Below are 6,534 nucleotides of genomic sequence, written 5' to 3'. Positions count from 1 at the left end.
GATATCGGGCTGCGACCGCCCGATCTTAAAATGCTGTCTGTAACATCATTTCGGCAAAACTCGCCCGATGACAGTTTCATTCATGCCAACGCAAGGTATTAGATTTAAAATCGCTCGGCGTTCGCGAAATCGTCAAAACCAACAATTTTGTGAAAATCGTTAAATCGTGCGGCGGCCGTTTTATTTGTGGCCTTGGCGTTACTAAGTATTATTATGTGCCTTTTTTATTTTTGCCATTTCCCTTGTTGTTGTTGTTGTTAAATGTTGTATAAATCCTTCTTTTTTGCAAAACACTTTCTTAAATTAACCGGGCTTAGGTTGCGGTAATTTAATGCAATGAATGAAGGCTAGCATCTAAAAAAGCAAAATTTCAGCGTAAAAGTTGTTTCTTTAATCTTTATATATTTCCAATGCTTTAACAAAGTAAAATCATAAGCGTAAGTATTTACAATTGTATAAATATTTGCATACATCCCTTGTAACATAAAGAAAAGAGTTATTTATAAAGAACGCCCAAAACGACAAAAAATAATAGACTCGATTTGTTTAAAGTGGCATTATGCCTATCCAAAGGTAAATTGTGAGTGAATAGCTGCAAGTCAAAATCAGTTGACATGTTGTCATAACTAATTTACTTCGCATGAACACGAAATATGGAAATCTATAAAAACCCATCGAAATTAACCTGTAACGTGAATTTTCAGAAAGAGTGGGCAGTCTATTTTATATTTCAGGCAGCTAAACATTTACCAATATAAACTGTTGGTAAGTCATCATGATTACAGTCAATATTAGAAATATATGTCAGTTCAGCTCAAATTATCAATGCAAAAATGAGCATAATGTCACTTTAAGCCTGTTCACGAACGGTAATGATAAAGCCTGCTTTATGCCTATTAATCTACACATTGTTGTTAATTTGACATTATGACATTTTCTTCGAAAATTTATTGTTCAGGAATGTATCGAGGAAAATATGCATATTTTTTACTTTCATTTGAAAGCCTGAACGTGTATGTTTATTTACGAAAAATGCGAATGCTAGAGCTTGGGTGCGTTTGGAACAGTGGATCCGGGATGTCTTCATTGTGATGTTTTTGAGAAATTAAGTGTGCCTCAGATTGATGTAATTACACTGTGGCACACTTTTAAGTTGACATGGTAGGAGTAGATAGTATAGGGGTGCTTGAGTATAATGAACAATTTATTTTATGCTGCAAACATTGCAGGACTAGACCTGTTTGACGAAACCTCGATATTTGTCTGTGGTAAAATAAGCTGGGAAGGACGCTCTGACCTTGTTATCATTGACAGAGGCACAATGACTACCAAGCGGTATTGAGATGTGGTTCTTTGTATCCAAGCAAATCTGTGTACTATGCACTTGGTGATGGGCCCACTTAGATAGACGTTTACGAGCGCAGTTGACCCCGATGTAATGTAAGGGAAGTTAAAAACCCCAAATCTTTCAAATGCCGCCGGAAACAGGGTTGTTGCCTTATGATGGTTGTGCCTCTGAAAAGTACTTGCAGAAATAGTTTACCCGTTTGACATTGCCAGACCCGTATCTTATTCCCGCTGCCAACACGTAGAATAAATAATTCGTGTTATCACTGACTGCAACTTGTTTCATTGCTCTTAAAGACTCACCACTACCAAGAATCCCTAGTACATTTTCTGTAGGCGACTTCTGCATATTTATCCGTCAACTTAATCATAACATGACCTGTAATGATAAAAAATTTGAAAATGGAGATAAACAAAATCTCTACAAAACGCCTACAGAGCGCCTAAAACGTCAAATTTAAAAATATTGCTGGCTCGTTTTCTTAGCCCGTGTATGTACAGTAGAAATAATGACAAACTATTGTCCATGCCCTCTTGCACAGCCGATAAAAGTCATTAAGATAAATCTGCATGATACAAAGATTCAAAATAATGACATAATATTTGAAATAAAATACTGTAAATTGTATTGTCATTGATCAATTCATTTTTATAGAAGATCTTACAGGGGTGTTTTTTCACATTGAATTCATAACGCGAGTTGTATCAAAGTGGTCAAATAAGACACTTTGCTGTCAAAATAAATTTTATACAAAACTTGACAATGATGTTTGCACATTTCCATTGAAGCAATCGCCATTCCTACTTTAATAGCGCTTTTATGTACCAGCGTACGTACTTCACTTCAGTGTTGTTATATTTTTGTGGTCCTCGGGATCATAGACTCCAGCACTTTTAAGTGTTGAAAATTGAGAACCGCTTAAGCCAGTGCTAGGGGGCGTGAGGGATGTTGCACTTTTTCATTATTCCTCAAGTACAGACTTAAACAAACCGAGTCTGCAATTTTCATGTAATTTTGCTGATTGTGATGCTTCTGATGGATCACTTTTTTCCAGATATTTGTTATCTTTTCTATACACTAGTCCTCTCGTCTATCTCCCATCTGTCTGTCACACTCTTGTCCGTAGAATAACTTTACAACTTCACACAAAGTGATAGATACCGTTGAGAGGAAATGCAGTACTAAAGAAAAATAAATCCACCTAACTTAATTATTAAATTATTTCCCTTTATGATACTGTAAAATGTTAAATAATCCTTGTTCGGTTCTAAGCTATCAATAATATCACAGTCACCGAGTTGAATGAGAGGGAGTGCAGTTTTAAAGAACCATAACTCTTCATTTTATTTGAATAACATCCCTTAATATTGCTTGTATAAAGATATAGTATGCTCATCAGTGTTAACCTATAGTGAGTTGAATTTAAACGTAGCATTCTTCTATGCTGTCCTGACAAGATGTAAATGTTATATCTAAAAGACTGACAATTAACAGTATTTTCAAATATCAAATATCTTTGATTTAAAATTTCACATAGTAATAGAGATTAGTAAGAAGAATTGCAGTTGTAAAAAACAAAGTTTTACATTGCTATATTTAAAGTTATCTCCCTTAGCTTAAAATGTTTAAAAATGCTTATACAGAGAAAACTGTCGAACAATCTTACTGAAACTTTTTTAAAAGTTTTAGAGATTTGTCTCCAGCAGTGCAGTGACTTACTGGATGAAGAAAAGGGACATGTCGGTAATTAGGTAATGTCACCAGTGCTAAATCTTACATCTTATACTTTTCGCTTTTATAGTTTTTATTTTGTGACTGACGTACGTAAATAATTATCTTGCTTGGTACTTTAGGTTTGAAGGGAGGATAAGTGGTCACTTAGGTCAAAGAAGTGACGAGACTGATAAAATAATATTTTTTTTGTCATTTTACTCATGTAGCATTTATTTATAGACATTTTTCTTTAATATTTGGTAGCTTTTTTATTTACCTTCTTCCCCTTGCATTAGTTTGACGTAACCTTCTACGCTCTTCAAAAGATAGTGGAGGACCTGGGAAAATTAGAAAAAAGAGTTAAGTGCTTTTTTCCGCTTTTGCAAAGATAATTATTTAAGAATGTTACGCATATTAGAGTTAAGTACATATCCAGAATGCTGCCACTCACGATTCACCCTGTTAACATACACATATGCAGTAACATGCACTATTCACGTCCACACATGAACGTACACGCACTATGTACGTCAAAAACTGCACAAGCTTACCCCGTTGACGTACAAATACACACTCAGTCTTATTGACGTCTGCACAGACACACACATGCTTTATCTACGCCAACAAATTAAAACAATTGGCCCATTTTTAAACGCACTGTTCACGCCTATCTATACACACACGTGCGTGCAAGCGTACACACACATGCAAACACACGCACGCACCGTTAACGCCTGCATGTACGCTCACATCTTATATCAAAATAATGTTTACAGTTCTTGCGTTCATACAATTTATGACAATTTATATCAAACCTGAATATTCGAGTGTTGACCTCGTGTGGGGGTTGCGTTCATTGAACGCCGCCTTTCCTTGTTGATCTTGTTTATCATATTTTCCATTGCTTCGGTCCTACAGATGCCGAGATTTTTTCTGGCTTCAACAAATTCATTTATCTCCTCTCCTGGAACAAACGTTACAGTTTCAACTTTATTCTCCCGTTGAACGCACCGGAGTTGTTTTTCAAGTAATGGGACTTTGTTGGAAAAATTAACAAAATTAATGAACAATTTATACCCCTTAAAATCTAGCACCCGCTTTATATCATCAATTCCTGATAAAATCTGTTCACAATTAATCATTAGTTTGGTTAGTATAGCATCATTCCTGTTTATAAACATATTAACTTTAAATATTAGTTCTTTTTCTTCTTTATCCAGATGATCGTTTATTTTACTCCTGAAAGTTTTAATTTCATTCAGTAATGCATTTTTCATATCAGTACATCGATTTTTGTTAGCCTTTACTTGTTCTGCAGTTGTTATAGTCGAACAATTAAGTTCTTCAAGTTTTCCTTTCAATTTCAACATTTCATCGCTTTGTGCAATGTTTTTGGACAATTCTGTAATATATTCTGTCACACAGTTCTTATGCCCAAGAATGATAAAATCACAACATGCAACGGCGTTATGTTCCCAGCAGTAGAATTTTATCCCCTCGTTGTTATGCTGTCTGCATTTCTCTGGATTTTCCAGAATGTTTCTTATCAATTTGGGAGATGTACCCTCAATGAATATATGACTTCTACATTGTTTAGCTTTACGATGGCAGCTAAAACAATCTGAACACATATATTCCTCACATTCTTGACATGTACCATTTACTGATATTTCTTTGAATTCAATTTGGCAGGGTTTACAATAAGTTTTTCCTTTACTATGTACTGTTTCTACTTCCTCTTTCGTAGCTCCTTTGTCAGACGCTAACTTACATATTTTAACAGACATTACCTTATCAGCTGTGTCGAACGCTTCCGTAACTTTTTTCTCGGACGTTTCTTTCTCTCTATCATCAGATGCTTTCTCATTTCTTTTGTCAGAAGCTTTGGCATCCGTTTTATCTGACGCTTTCTCATCTCTTTGGCCAGACGTTACCGTGTCTTTTTTTATTGTCAGACGCTTCTGTATGTCTTATGTCATCCGTTTCCGTATCATTTTTGTCAGACACTTTCTTATCTTTTTTATCAAACACTTTCTCATCTCTTTGGTCAGACGCTTCGGTATCCAAGTTTTCAGTCGGTCCCTTATGACCAATATTAGAAGCTTTCGTGTCGTTTTTGTCAGACGCTTCTGTATGGCTTATGTCATTTGCTTCCGTATCTTTTTTGTCAGACACATCTTGATCTCTGTTAACAGACGTTTCGTCATCTCTTTGGTCAGACGCTTCGGTATCCGTTTTGTCAGACGCTTTCCTATCACTTTTATCAGACTCTTTCATACTCTTTGGTTAAACACTTCGGTATCTCTTATGCCAAACGCTTCCTTAACTCTTTTGTCAGAAGATTCCATAACAAATGCAATAATGATATTGCGTTAATGAAGAAACAACTCAGGAAAATGCCTTACAGTAAATTTTACAATTTTACAACTTATCTGTTTTTTTAACAAAAGTGTCTTCATATCAATAATCGGTTAAACGTCGTATGTGTATTAGCCCCGTAATCAATATAGTGATAATATTATGATAAAACGATAAAGTGGGATTAACATTGCAAAGAAACGTTTGATGTTATTATTTTATGACAGAATGTATACTGATAATGTATGATTACAGATATATGTATACTTTTTTCTTGTTATGTCTGGTATGAATTGAATAGTTTATACAAAGACCTTTTTGGGAATTAATGCATGTATATACATTTATAAATTATGTATGCAGACTGTATTCTTTGTTTGTAACAAGCTTTCTGCAGAATCGGTCGATTTCATGGTGCCAACTGTAAGAACTCTAACTAATAATAAAATATTCCAACAAATAAAAAAGTTTCCAGTCTAAATGTTCTATTATCTCCACATCTAAGAGTATAAATCAAAATTAATGAATTTATAGTGGTTCGTTTTTTAATGTTCTGCGGACGAAAGAAATAGTGTTATCTTAATTAATTAATGTTAAAAAAGAAGGATTGAAAGTTTATTTGCGTGATGTTTAAAATTATAGGAAGCCATGTGGTATTATATTGATAAATATACTTAATCCCCTAATTATTACCGAGGCACAATTTTGTGAATTACTTTCTTTGATCACTTCACATATTTCAAAATTTTCATAAAATCTAGCACAATTCTGGAGGCATGTTGTTTTTACAACATTTTGCCAGGCAACATATTGCTTAAGAGAAGTGTATATTTTTAATATAGTTGTCACACATGCATTAGGCGTTTTTACGGATTAAGTTAATTCCGCCTCGGTTTTTGTCTTTGGTAGTCTCTTATTACAATAGGATAAAGGATATTTCATTTCTTTTATTTTTGGTTAATATGTTTGTTTCTTTGGACATTGTCAAAACTTTAATATTAATGTTTAAAAAAAGTTTCATTTGCCAATCAATGTAGAACCAACAGAATCTCTGTCGCATTTTACAATTTTCTGTTAACATTGTGCTCATACCACGTGACTTTTTTGCGATCTGC

Source organism: Ruditapes philippinarum, unplaced genomic scaffold, assembly GCF_026571515.1.
Source record: "Ruditapes philippinarum isolate M1 unplaced genomic scaffold, ASM2657151v2 ctg6880_1_1_1_1, whole genome shotgun sequence".
NCBI lineage: Eukaryota > Metazoa > Mollusca > Bivalvia > Venerida > Veneridae > Ruditapes > Ruditapes philippinarum.
Note: the sequence above shows the minus strand (reverse complement) of the source record.